Here is a 15,431-nt window from a genome sequence, read left to right on the forward strand (position 1 = left end):
TTAAATACATTATATGTTATTTCTCTTCACGGCCTTCAATTGGTTGTCCATAAGAACTTCAACGACAAGCTTAAATTTGCACAAATCCAGGAGTCAAATCAACGAAGAACCATACATACCACAAAGTGCATTTCCGTAAACCGTGAGCCCAAGGCAGAGAGTAAAAAACCAAGAGCTACCATTTAGCACATAGTTGTATTCTTCCCCATACACAAGGACATGCAACAATGCCAAAGGATAGGAAGGTGCTCAACAATGCTAAGATCTGTGCACCTCAGACATCAACGTAATAATATCTCCCTCTACCCATTGAGCATTTGACCAACAACAAAAGGTAAACCCGTTCTTCATTGAAAGCAACATATCAACATTTAACAAATCAATCAACACAGATCAACCTTCAAACATAGCATAGGATAACACAAAGTGTGCACATATCTCATAAAACTTCAATGCACAACATTTACCAACGCATATGCGAACTTTATGGAGTGTGCCAAGTGTGGCCTTGAAGAGTCAATAATGTTGTTTAATTGGTATGCACATACGAGTATCCATGCCACACAGTTCACCGTATAGTCAATCCAATGACTAGGACCATATGCATCAAATACAATTTGCAGGAGCGATCAATTCAACATAGCATCATTCAGTTTAAGTGCTTTAGATGTGCTATATGCAAAGTATCTCTATGTAATCAGTCTAGGACAATGAATAGGATGCTACTCCCTTCAATGATGCACCAACCATGGATTCATTTCAAATTTCCAAATGCATCGGCCTTTAGAAGCTATTCAAGAAATGAAAAGACAAGAACAATTCCAAGATGCGAGCAGGTATTCTTGTGAAGATCTATAGTGCCACTCCAAATAGGATACTTTGAATGCATAAGGGAACCTCGCTGTATCACTAGAGCTAAGCTTCCTAGTGAATCGAATGAAGGATCGATGCCAAGAACATTTTCTTAACCAAAAATTTCAAGGCAAGATTAACAATTTCGATCTAGGGAAATTGGCCGACGAGGGTTTTTCCTGCTTAGTGGAGCATTAGGGTACAATTGTTAGACTGGACGTTACAGACCTGATAGGGGTGGCAAAAGTAATGTTTCTGACAGCTTCATAGATAGGGATGTCAGGGAACGTTTTATGAGGCCACACAGTTCAGTTGACAGAGTTCTAACATCTTAGTAATAAGCGTAGAAGATTCAGGCTCTGATTGCATATCTGAATGGAAGAACAAACATATAACGAATTAATGAAGCATTATGGGCAGTGATTAGAAATGACATAACTAAAAAAAGTGGCTCATATTTGGGCAGGAAATTCAGCTAGAATGTAGCTTAGAAGTGCAGGACTGAAATACACAGAAAAGGCCACAAACTTAGTGGCAGATTTGAGCAGGGCCAGAATTGGCCGACTCTAATACCTTAATTACAAAACTCACTAATTTTAACAATTCAAATTTCCTTTAAAAGGAGGAATGAGGCACAAGTTTAATCATTTTTTTGGTGAGACCAAGCAATAGGAAGCACACGTTTGTGTGTGGAGATTGTGAGGGCAAGTAGGAGCTTAGAAGGTTAGGAATTTGGCTAAGTATTGGCCAAAGGCATTCATTCAAGCACAAGATAAAAAATACTTGTGCATGTTGAGCATAGAATATTGTATTCATCCAAGACTTGCATAGGAAGAATTAAGATAGATAGAGATAGTGCAAAGGTTGCTCGGGCTTGAGTAAAGCATTGAAGTCTTCTCATCTTTTCTTTGACTAATGGAATATACAGATAGCAAGTGTTTTTAGCTATGGCTTTCACCATAAAATCATTGCATTATGTGTGATTGAATTCTTTCTCTTATATTCTTCATGATTTCATTGATCTCTTATTGTTTCCATTGATGGGTAGAGTAGATTCAAGTCATTTTTTTAGCATATTACAATTTGTAATTTGAATCTACAAGGAATTTCTACATGGTATTAGATCTAGATTTGTAGAAATTTCTCCATGGTATCAGAGATGAAATCACAATAGAAGAGAAGAATTTGAAGTTTTCCTTGCAGATTGATGGAGCTCTAGTTCAGGGCAGATCCAAAAGACCCTATGTGCAGACTTCTTAATGGAACAAGTAGGTTGCTAGTCGGAAGATTAGTGAGCCAATTTTTAGTGACACAAAATGGAGTTGTGATCATTGATATTGGTAGATTGAAGAGTAGAGATATTTCCCGCAGGGAGATCAAGACTTATAGGGAGTCTAGTTTCAGAGGGAGAAGCCCCATGGAATCTAGTACTTCAGGATATGGGGAGATCAGACTCATTATTGCAGTGGTTGTAGCAGTAGTAGGGAAGCAACAATAGCAACAAAAATATGAGTAGATCAGATTTAGCTCATTCATGCAAAGTATTGAAGAGCAATGAAAACGTTAGAGACCTAGTGGTTGAGAGGGAGCATAAATTGCCTCTTAACATGCAGCCTCAGCAGGTTGTGGAGTAGCCACAATTGGAGAAGCATAGAGGAGAATGAGTGGATACATACACTCAAGCAGATACCTCTAGCAGGGGGGAATTTCAGGCCAAGTGGGCAGAGGGAGAACATGCAACCATACCTCCAGGTAAGAGGTGGGGCGATATGAAGCAGTGGTCCCAAAAGTGCAAAACATTGGGTAGGATCCATTAAGGTGTTTTTTGTCTCATGGATCCTTACCTTGCTACAATGACCATAGTATTCAATAGTAGTATGATCAGTGTCAGTCATATATTGAGGAGTGTAGAGCAGTGTTGACAACAGAGAAGGAGGCTCAGTAGCAGAGTCAAAAACAACATAGTTTTTCCAGTAGACAGTTGCAGACACAGTTGATTCAATTTATTTTGTTTGGATGCTTTTTCTGTCTTGCACATGTTGCAGTATCAACAACAATAGTGACGATTGTTGCATGCATAACATTCCAAAGGTACCGGATTTGCATAGAGTTCAATTCCTTTCTTGTTGAGAGGGAGTGTTGAAAATAGAAACAATAAATTTTAAAAATAGCATCAAGAAAATTCCTAATTTAATTTGTCCTTGAATTAAATTGGGAATTAAATTGAAATCCCACATCTCATGACAACTTATAATAGTTAACTAAGTTATTTTGACTTAGTTGGCTTAGTTAATTTGAGTTGAGTGTTAGGTCCCTATAATACTAGTGATTCCCCCATTACTATTGTCATTGTAGCCCTTATTGTTATTATTGTGCCCCTATTGTCCCCATATTGTTATTATTGTTCCCATAGAAGCCCACTATTGTTATTGTTGTGCCCTTATATTATTATTATTATGTCAGATTTGATTATATTGTGACCCCTTAAACTCCTATATATAGAAATGAGGTTTTTTCATTTGTATAATCCAAGAATTGTTCATTTGTGTAATGTCAAGGAGGTTTCCCCCTCGAAGAGGCTGATTTTGAAATCGTTGATCTATATTTTCTATCTTTTTGTGAGCTGGTTTCATAACATTTGGTATTAGAGCTTTGGATTCTAGGGTTTCGCTACTCCAAAACAGGTCATTGTGGAATTTTTGCTATAATATTTTTTGCGATGTTTCAGAAGCTAAAAAAAAACCATTTGAGCTAAAATATCGATGATCCTTGGGTCATAATTTCATATTTTTGGAGATATGATCCAAAGAAGTTAGGGTTTTTGCAAGCTCTCGAATTACATCCCAAACATGCAACCTTGGGAAAATCGTCATAACTTTCTCTCTGAGCATCAGATTGAAATTTCATAAGAAGTTACAGAAAGAGTACGGACTATAGTTTTTTGTGTATTGTTTTCAGGTCTGAAGGTTGAAACAATGACATGTGGTACTTCGTACAAGTTTGTTCTACTGAAAAATTGTATAATCAGGTCATCTTGGGAGATTGGGCATAACGCTTTCTTGGAGAATCCAATTTTGATCAGACTAGTGGCATTGGAAAGAGGACTTAGAGGGCTACCACAGTTCGCAATTTCAAACCTTGGAGATCTGAAATTTCAGAGATACATTAGATTCAATATCGAGCTCCTACAAAGTGAAAAAAGTGTGTAGTTTTTTAAAATTTTGCATAAGTTTGGTTTGAAAAATTAGTTTGAAGGAATTCAAAGGGCATAGTGAAGAATAATTATCATTAATTGATGCCCCGAAGAAATAAAATGGAAACACCTAGTAAGCAACTTGAAATCTCTAGCATGACTCATGAAGAAGAGGAAGAAATGCAACATGATATATCAAAATTACGAGACCAAGTGCAACAAATTTCACTCTCACAAAAAGTAACAGAAGCTAAGATGGATGGTTTAAAGAAAGGCATGGAAGATAATATGGATGGTTTAAAGAAAGGCGTGGAAGCTAAGATGGATGGTATGAAAGACAACATTGAATATTGGAAGAAGGACATGGAAGGTTGGAAGGAAGGTTTGACAAAGTTGCTACAAGAAAGGCTTCCTAATGGCGAAAAGGTAGTAGAGAAAACTCATAATGAGAACAAAATAAATGTTAATCATGATTCAAAGAATGAAAACATTGAATATTTGAAGAAAGACGTGGAAGGTTTGACAAAGTTGCTACAAGAAAGGCTTCCTAATGGTGAAAAGGTAGTAGAGAAAACTCATGATGAGAAAAAATAAATGTTAATCATTATTTCATAGACTCTAACGGTGGACTGGAGACCCACCATGTTCCAAAGATAGCTATGAGGAAGTTTGATGGAAAGGATCTTGTAACATGGATACTATAGATGGAGCAATATTTTGATCTCCATAATGTGAAAAACACACAAAATCTACACGTTGCAACTTTATATTGGAACCAAATCAGTTTGTATGGTATTGATGGCTTTGCTCTCATAAACAAATTGTCACTTGAGCAATTTTTTTGGAAGAAATGATAGCACATTATGAGGATACAAAAAGCAACACTTTTTTTAGCCAATTGATAAATCTCAAACAAAAGGGTTCAATGATGGAGCACATTGAGGACTTCAAAAAACTGAATATAAGAGTAAAAGATATTCTAGAGGAACATAGGATTGATGTGTTCATAGGGACTCTAAAGGCTAACATCCAACATGAGGTTCGCCTTTGGGAACCTAATTCATTGGAGAACGAATTAAGGTTGGCAAGAAAAATGGAAATAAAAATTATGGCAACAAGGAAGCCTACCACTCACAACTATAAATATGGAAGTGTTGTTGCCCCTAGCCTTCCACAACCTAAAAGGTTGACACTACAACAATTGGAAGAAAATATCAAATACACTAAAGGTCATAAGTGTGCTAAGAAGAAATTATTTTATATAGATTGTGAAAAAGAGGAAGAAAAGGAACAAAAAACGTCAAAAGAAGAGGATATACACCAGGAACAAACCCTAGAGAAAGAAGAAATGAATCCAACCATATCTTGTAATACATTGGCCGGAATTACCACTCCTCAAACTATCAAGATATAAGGACATGTCAAGAAGAAAAAGGTAATATTGTTGATTGATTCGGGAAGTACCCATAATTTTATTCATTGTAAGATAGCCAAGGAATTGAATTGCTTCCTATATCCAACACCAGAGTGTCAAGTGAAGGTTGCAAGTGGAGGAACCATAAATTTCTTTGGAAAGTGCCATAATATCAAGCTATCCATGGGAGATTATGTATTGAATAGCCCAATGCTTTCCATTCCAATGGGTGGTGCTGATGTTGTACTAGGAGTCCAATGGCTACAATCCTTGGGTACAATAAATTTTCATTTTCAATAACTTTTCATGAAATTTTCTTCGGAAGGAAAGGAAGTTGAATTAAGGGGTTTCACAAGGAAACCGGGAAAGATAATCAGCTCTAATGGAATGACAAAGCTTCTAAAGAAAGAACAACGAGGCGTAACTGCACAATTATGTCCGTTAGAGGTTCACACATCGAAAGCATATATTTCTCCAGATTTCCAAAAAGTCTTGGAAAATCATTCCAAGGTATTTGAGACTCCCAAAGGCCTACCACCTATTCGTGATCATGATCATGCTATTCATTCTAGGAAGTGTTCCTCCAAATATCAGGCCTTACAGATATCCCTATGCCCAAAAGAGTGAAACTAAGCATATGGTTGCAGAAATTCTAGAGGTTGGTATAATTCAACCTAGTCAAAGTTCTTTCTTTGCTCTAGTAGTATTGGTGCACAAGAAGGATGGGTCATGGCACATGTTTCCGGATTATAGGGAGCTCAACAAGCTCACTATTAAAGATAAATTTCCCATTCCTATCATTGATGAATTATTGGATGAATTGAATGGATCAATTTACTTCACCAAGTTGGATCTTCGTTCATGATATCATCAAATCATAATGAAGACTAAAGACATTCTGAAAATAACATTTAGAACTCATGAGGGTCATTATGAATTTTTGGTCATGCCTTTTGCACTTACCAATGCACCTTCTACATTTCAAGGTTTGATGAATTCCATTTTAAAACCCTTCCTTAGAAAATTTGTGTTCGTATTTTTTTATGATATACTATTCTACAACAAGTCTTGGAAGGATCATGTTCAACATGTTGACAGGGTGCTCAAGCTATTGGAGGAGAAACAATTATATGCAAAAAGCTCCAAATGTTTCTTTGGAGTATAAGAGGTGGAAATATGGGTCATATTGTATCTCATGAAGGTGTTAAGGTAGACCGTAGCAAAATTAAAGCCATTAAGGAATGGAAAATCCCCACATCCATAAAGCATCTGCGAGGATTTCTCGGGTTGATAGGGTATTATCGCAAGTTTGTTAAGAATTATGGGAGAATAGAAGCACCTATAACACTTTATTGAAGAAAGATGCATTTTCATGGACTCTAGAAGAAATGAAGGCCTTTGAACATCTTAAAGAGGCAATGTGCCAAGCATCGGTCTTAGCTATGTTGGACTTCACAAAAACCTTTATTATGGGATGTGATGCCTCATGAAATGGAATTGGTGTTGTTTTAATGAAAGAAGAAATACCCATTTCTCTTGAAAGTCGTCCAATCAAACGAAAGTATTTACACAAAGCTATTTATGAGAAGGAAATGTTGGCAACACTACATGCACTTAAGAAATGGCAACCCTACCTAATGGGAAGACACTTCAAGGTAAAAACAGATCATGATAGTCTTAAATACTTTTTAGAGCAAAGCTTGTCTTCAAAAGAGCAACAAAAATGGGTCACAAAGATGTTGGGTTATGACATTGAAATCATCTACAAAAAGGGGAAGAAAAATGTTGTGGCAGATGCACACTCAAGAAAGTATGAGGATGTGGAAGCATTGCTTTGCACCATTTCTATTATCCGACCAGATTGGATAAACGAAGCACAGGATGAAAGGAAGAATGACAAAGAAGTGTGGGCACTCATTCAAAAGATATAACAAGTTCCCAGTACATATGATACATTTAGCTGGAAAAATGATTCATTATGGTACAAAGATCACTTATACCTAGGTAATAATTCCCAACTCAAACAAAAGATTCTTATGGAATTTCACACTTCTCCCTTAAGAGGGCACTCAGGATTTTTAAAAACTTGCCACATGATTAAGAAGGAATTTTTTGGGATGGCCTTAATTCGGATATTCAAAAGTTTGTGGCGGAATGTTTGGTTTGCCAACAAAATAAAGTTGAAACAATTAAGACCCCAGGTCTATTACAACCTTTATCCATTCCAAGCCAACGTTGGGAGGAGGTTTCAATGGATTTTATCAAAGTTTTACCCAAGTCCGAAGGAGAGTGTCATTGTGGTGGTAGTTAACAAACTTACCAAGTATGCACAAATTTTTGCATTATCTCATCCATTTAAATTTAGTAGAGTTTCTACTGCATTTATGGAAACAATTCAAAAGCTACATGGAAACCCAAATATTATTGTAAGTGACAGAGATCCCATTTTCACTAGAAATTTTTGGACATAATTAATTCTTGTCTTGGTGCTCAGTTAGCTCATAGCTCATCTTATCATCCTCAATCTGATGGGAAAACTGAAATAGTAAACAAATGTTTGGAAGGATATCTTCATTTCTTTATCTCTGATAAGCAGACACAATGGGTGAAATGGTTTCCTCTGGCTGAATGGTGGTATAACACTTCCTTCTATACTGCAACAAAAATGACCCCATTTATGGCACTTTATGGATATCGTCCACCATCCATGACATCATATTTAAGAGAAAATTATAAGGTTCAAGTAGTGGAAGATCACATCGAGAATCTACAACAAGTTCTCCAACTCTTAAAGGATAACCTCACTTTGGCGCAGAATAGAATGAAACAATAGGTAGATCAACATTGCAGCGAAAGAAGTTTTGATGTAGGTGATTGCGTATTCCTACGGCTACAACCATATAAAAAATTGTCCCTCAAGCAAGCTAAGAAGGATAATAAATTATCACCAAAGTATTATGGTCCATACAAGGTGTTGCAAAAGAGTGGTACTATGGCATACAAATTGGATCTTCCTGTAGCTTCTTGAGTGTACCCAGTTTTCCATGTTTCATGCTTAAAGAAGTTTATAGGTGACAAGCTCCCAGTTCAAACAATATTTCCAGAACTTGACGAGGAAGGAAAAATCATATTGGAACCTGAAGCAATAACATAAACAGGAACTCGAAAACTATGAAATTAATCAATTTCAGAGTATCTCATCAAGTGGAAGAACTTATGCTCTGAAGATTCCACATGGGAGGATGAGAATTTTATACAGAAGAATCCAAAACTACTCAAGTGTTGAGGACAATACTTTTTTGAAGGAGAGGGGCATGTTAGGTCCCTATAATACTAGTGATTCCCCCATTACTATTGTCATTGTATCCCTTATTGTTATTATTTTGCCCCATAGAGGCCAACTATTGTTATTTTTGTGCCCTTATATTATTATTCTTATGTCGGCTTTGATCATATTGTGACCCCTTAGACTCCTATATATAGAAAGGAACTTTTTTCATTTGTATCATCCAAGAATTGTTCATTTGTGTAATGTAAAGGAAGTTGCCCCCTCAAAGAGGTTGATTTTGAAGTCGTTGATCTATCTTTTCTATCTTTTTGTGAGCTAGTTTCATAACATTGAGGGTCTAACTAGGGTCATGTAGAGTGTCTCCTACAATTATGAGCACTAGTTGAGTTTATTTTGAGTTGTAATTATTTAATTCAGTCTAACTAAGTTAAAGTTAGTTAAACTAGTTCCAACTAAGGAGGAATTAGTGAGAGGTCTGGTAGTGGGGTGCAACCTACTATAGTGGGGTGTGACCTATCAAACAATGGGTGCTCCCTGTAGTGATAAACTAGTAAAATGAAGATTCACTCATAATTAACTCATGCATGTCAGATCATAGAAAGATTCATTTGAGATTGGAGTTTGGCGACAATGTACTATTAGTTGTAGAATCATCTAAATTAAATAGATTGTGCATGCAATAAGAAGAAGGACTAAAATAAATCATTCCTTAATTAGAAAACTCACTAATTTTAACCATTTAAATTGTCTTTAAAAGGAGGAATGAAGGCACAAGTTTAATCATTTTTTTGGTGAGCACAAGTCGGTGAGACTAAGTAATAGGTTTTATCACAAAAATTGATCATCTAGCCATAATTTACTAGATGGTTCAAACTACACCATGTAGGGCTAATTTTACTAGAGTAAAATTGCTTTCACTATGAGAAATTACTTAATAAGCCACATTTGTTAAGTAATTTATAATTAAACCCATGAAGAATAATTAAGTAAATCACTATTTATTTAATTATCTTCTAGGAATAATTAATTAAACCATTTTTTAATTAATATTCCTTATCACATTTGACCCAGTTATGAGAAATAAATAGATAAATCATTAATTATCTTATTTTTTATCTAAGAAAAATTAATTATTATTCCTTGTCAAGTTTGACTAAATTCCTTAGGAATAATTAAATAAATCATTATTTGTTTATTATTCCTCAACCACATTTCTTGAGATGATAAATAAATCATTTATTTATTTATTATTTCTAAATAAAAGTTTAAATACCTTTTCCTTCCAAACCAAATATAATAAAATATTCCAAGTGGTTATTTCTAGAATGGGGTTAATAATATTTTATTATTGCTCATTATTCGAGGATAACCTAATATTTTGTTATAAATAGAAGGGTTTTCCATTCATTATTCACTTTTGATTATTTTCATTGTTGCACTCACTGTTGTAACTCTGATTATTATCATTGTCGCACACCATTTTTCTTTTCCATTTGAGTTCTCACTGAACTCAAATATTTCATTTGTTGGGTTTTACACATTATAGAGGAGAGAGACTCTATCAAAAAGCTAAAGACATTTGAGGATAGCCAAGAACCCATCCCATAGAGGGGGACTGGTAACATTTATTTGTTCCCTTCACAGGTGTTGTTTAATAAAATATATTCTTTATATATCTGGTTTCCATTGGATTATTGGAGTTACCCACATTTATTACTATTTCATTTTGCTATTTAACTATGATTGTGGCATAGATCAGGGCTTTGGCAGGTTTTTTTTCTATCATTTGCTACAGATCTACAATGTTTAGCAGCCATTTATATTTTTAAGACTGTTTGTCATCCACAGTCTTAGGTGATTTCTTTTTGTACACATATGAGAAGAAAACATTATAGCAAAGTTGGCGACTCCACTGGGTTTTACTTTTGATCCAGAAACTTGGGTGACCTTCAGTTTTTAGATTAGGGTTTTTTCTTATTTCTTTTGTTTTTTGTTTTTATGTTTTTTATGTTTTTTTTTGTTTTTTTTAGTCTCTTAATGTTGTTTACTAGTATTCTAACCCTAGATCAGTCAAAATTCTAACTTCTGTAAGTTCTCTAGTCTTTTTCGCAGGTCACAGGAACGAGCCACGATAGAGATGACAAATTTTTCTGAGTCTTGCCAACTGGGAATCAAAGAGGAGAAATCACACTTTTATGCCCCAAAAGTGTGATCTGGAGGTCCAGAGCGCACCTTCTAGCCCAAAAAGTGCGATCTCCTAGGAATCAGGTCAGTGCCTGCGAGTTTTAGGGTTTTTGGGACTTTTTTAGATCTGTTTCTGGGTTTTGCCGAGAGTTGTTTGCTGGGTTGGTTGACCACTGTATCTTAGGCCTTGATCTACTCTGTTGTTCTCGTCGAAGTGGAATTCAACCCCTTAGGGGTTCTAGTACTCTTCCACATTTATAGGAGGAGTTTAGCCGAGTAAGAAGTCTGAGTTTCTGTAGTGCTTTCAACCATATTTTCCAGTTTTGTACCTTCCTGTTTTAGATCTTCAAAGATAGGTTGTTTCCATCCAAAGTTTCATTTTAAAACTTGTTTGGACATTCACCTTAGGTTACCACTGTTTGCCCTAAGTTTCTCACCCATCTCCCTATCTTTTTGCAACGATTTCCCCCCCTCAATTTTTGTTGTTGCTACACCACTTTCCTATAGCATAGTGTCATTTGATCCCAGTCACATTGACGCTTAGATCTCTTGGAATTTTTAATTTGTTTTCAGTTGATTTCGCCACCAACCAGCATAGTGTTTGCAAACCCAGTTTGGGTGGGGTTTAGTTAATTGATTTGATGCTCATTTTTTGTTTTTAATTTCAGTTTATTTCTGCAATATTTTTTCTTTTTTCAAACACGATCTAGGCTTAATTAATAAACACACTTGCACACATAAGCACACCTTAAGCGAAGGGCACTTGGTTTACACTGCCAATCCAAGACCTAAATTAATTAATTTATCTCCCCACTCAGAGACAACAACATCTGGTTGATCTGCCTTCACCATTTCTGTGTCACTCGTGTCTTTCCACCATTGTGCCACCAAGCCATTTGTCGTGGAGAATCTTAGGCCTTCATCCCTAGTTTTTGCTTAGGAGTATTACTCCTCCTCGTAGGGTTTGAATTAGTCCTTCCCAGAGTCCCCATACCGACTCTTCTTCTGGTTCATCTGATTCCTCATCTGATTCTAAGCCTCCTTCAGCACATACCGTCATCATGTCAAGACCCATCGCAGGCGTAGGAACCCAACCTAGTGTTGGCTCCGGTTCTACCCTAAGGGTCACATCTAGCTAAACTGTCTCAGGAACCATTCCGGCAGCTCCCATGAAACCTTTTATGGTTGGTTTTAAGCCTCCCGTATTTTAGCCAGTTGATAAATGACCCTATACATCACAATGTTGGTTGGAAAACTATGCCGACTAAGCTCCCCTTCAACATCCTGAAGTTTGAGGGTAATTCTGGAGAGGATCCCACAAATCACGTCTTCTCATTCCATATGTGGTGTTCATCCAATTCCATTACCAATGACTCCAGTCATTTTCAGTTGTTCCAATGCACGCTCACTGGAGATGTTACAAAGTGGTACGTTGACCAGCCCGTTGCTTCTCATTCCACTTTCGCGACACTTTCCTCTCATATTTTTAGTTACCTCTCTGATACAACACTAGTACGGACCTCTTGACCACATTTCGTTAGTCCTCTACCACTCATCTTTCCGATCATGTTCAGAAATGGCGTAGAAGGAGGAGCACGTGTTGTGCCCTGCCCTTCGAAGACTGTGTTTACCTCGATTGGTTTCTTAGGATACTTTTATCACCCATTGCCAAATATGTCGTGTCTCACTTTCCTCAAACAGAGGAAGAAGCTCTCCAAACCCCTCTGAGATATGACTTGATTTATGCACAATCCAATTATGTCTATACCATTATTCCAGACCTCCCCTGTCCTGGTGGTGCTAATGCACCAGGGGCATCTCACGTCGCCGACAGTATCGTTGGAGCTATTTCACATCCTTCGCCATATACTCAGCAGAGTTATGGCTATCTATAGGAGGGCACCCATTCCTCCAACACTTATGCCCCTTCTTCTAGCAACATGTTTTCAGGGCCAGCTAATGCTCAACCTGTCTACCAAACTCTTTCCCCTCCATCATCTTATCCCTATGCACAACCAAGCACTCCAACCCCTCAACCATTAGTGTCGGAGCCTCCCATGCATCCTCAACCCCAACAGCCACTGTCCCCTCAGGGTCAAGTGTTTTCATAGCAGAGTGTGACCAATCCCCAAAATTCGAAGAAAAAAAATAATGGGAAGGGTAACAAGGGTAACCAGGGTAATCAAGGTAATCAACCTAGTGAACCCGAGGGGAACAAGCCTAACACCAACAACCAGCAACAAGGCAATCAGCTCAAGGAGAACAAGGCTATTCGTATGAACAAGCCTTGTGCATGTTTTGGTGTACATGGCCATTATACACATGACTATCCTCTCTTAACCTAGATGCACCAAATGTGGGAATCTCACGAAGCTTCTAGATTTCAACCGCCCATTTAGAAATTGCCTCAGAATTTTGTGCCATCTCAACCAGCAATGCTTACAAATCCTTTCCCTCAACAAGGATTTCTTGTTGTTCAACCTCAACCAGGTCAAGCAGCTGATCCTCCCCAACCTTCTAGTCCTGGTGACTACCAGATCCTCATGCTGAATTCTGATGAGGTCAGTACCTCTAATTTCAACTTGTAAACTTGGTCGTGTCAATATGACAAGCCATTGAATTCATCTGCCACTGAGTCCAAAAACAAAACATCTACTTAGCCTCTTACGACGCCAAACGGTCCGTTATAGATCCCTAAGCCTAAAGTTGACGCAATTCCCAAGATCCCCAAGGGGCCATTATGCCGTAACGCTACTTCTAATCGAACTACCCATATATATAGTATAGTAGATGACCTGGCACAATCACCTGCTGCCATGTTGACGCTAGAGGTACTCCAGTCGTGTCCATGTCAAAAGAAAGCTCTACTAACTGCTTTGGGCGCAGTAGATCCTTCTGATGATCGTTTGATTGTCTTCCTAGTTGATACATCAGAACATCCCCGATTAACTTCATTTGTTGCTTTCCAGATACCAGTCTGAGTCCGTAATTCCATCATCTCCCGATGCATTATTGATGAAGGTTCCTCCACCTGTGTGATGTCCGCTATTTTTTGGAAACAACTTAAGTCACATGAACTATCCCCATCCACCATCACTTTTCGTGCTTGGGATGGTCACTCCTCCTAGCCTCTTGGCATGTATTGCAATTGTCTAGTGACTCTTGCGAGTAAGACTATCCATGTAGACATTGAGGTTATTGATGCCCCTTTAGATTACAACATTCTATTGGGTCGTAGTTACACTTACGCCATGTCAACTGTCGTGTCTACGGTTTTTCGCAATATGTGCTTCCCCCATGATGGGAAGATTGTCACTATCGATCAGTTAACATATTACGAGCCTTCATCCTTAACCTCCCCTAAGTCCATTATTTCATCAATTTCCGACAAGAAGTCTTCTACCCCTCTCACCAGTGTTTCACTCGGAGTCTACAAAGACTCCTCATTATTAGGTGCTTTCCCCAGTCCTCCCCCTCCTATCTCTGAGCCTAGCTCTTTGAGTGTTTGCATGTTACAAGTGTCACAGGATGCTCGAAAGCAGTCTGATACATCTGAACAACAACCATCTCTTTAGCACCCTATTGTTCCCACCTCAACACAACCATTTGGATCCACCCACCCAAGACCCTCTCCGTTTGTGGGTGCCTCTCCTATGTTCCCACTAGGAACTATTCCTCCATGTCTCAACCATCCAGGAGTTGTTCCATTGGGACATTTCCCTGCAGGACATATACCTTTCTTGTTTCCTCCTCCAGGAATATTTTCTTTCCCTGTTATGGCTTCATTGGTCCTCCCTAATATGACTTTGGGGATCCCAGTATGGTACATTGATCCCCTTGCAAGCACTCCACTTGGTCAACTAAGACTGTATCATGCTTTGACCCTAGTTCAATAGGTCCCTACAGCCCCTACCACTACTCCAGTTCCACCGCAACCTCAACAGGAACCCACTCATGTTGTGAAAGCATCCGGGCAAGGGGGCAAAACCAAGAGGAAAGAACCTAAGGACAAGGCTCCCCAAGCACCTCCAACTCACAAAGCTCAAAAGCCAATACCTCTGTGCACCTTTTGTAAGGTTGTTGGGCATGCCACCAATAATTGTCCTAAGCTTCCTCATCTCAAACCTTTGGTTCATGAAATGTTCCCTGAGTCAAATATCCCTGAGGTCCAAATTACCTTACCAAGACTAGCCAAGAAACTCAAAACATTATTCAAAAATCACCCTTGTTCCTTGTGTGATCATTATGGTCACTATTCCCATTGTTGCCCTTGTCTCAACAAATTTCGTGATTTCCTTCAAGCACTTTGCAAATACAAGGCCACTCGTAGTGGATCATCTACTCCTATACCTGTGGATTCTGGTACCCCTAGTGTACCAGAACAGGGGGACTCTGGTCCTACCATCATGATCCCTCCCCCTGATGTCGAGATGATGGAATCCACTGTCCATATCCTTTACCTGTCATCATCCTTGAGTTCCTCGCAGGAAAACCTCTCT

Source organism: Pinus tabuliformis, chromosome 6 (genome assembly GCF_031772625.1).
Source record: "Pinus tabuliformis cultivar Carrire ecotype Pingquan chromosome 6, CPIR1, whole genome shotgun sequence".
Lineage (NCBI taxonomy): Eukaryota > Viridiplantae > Streptophyta > Pinopsida > Pinales > Pinaceae > Pinus > Pinus tabuliformis.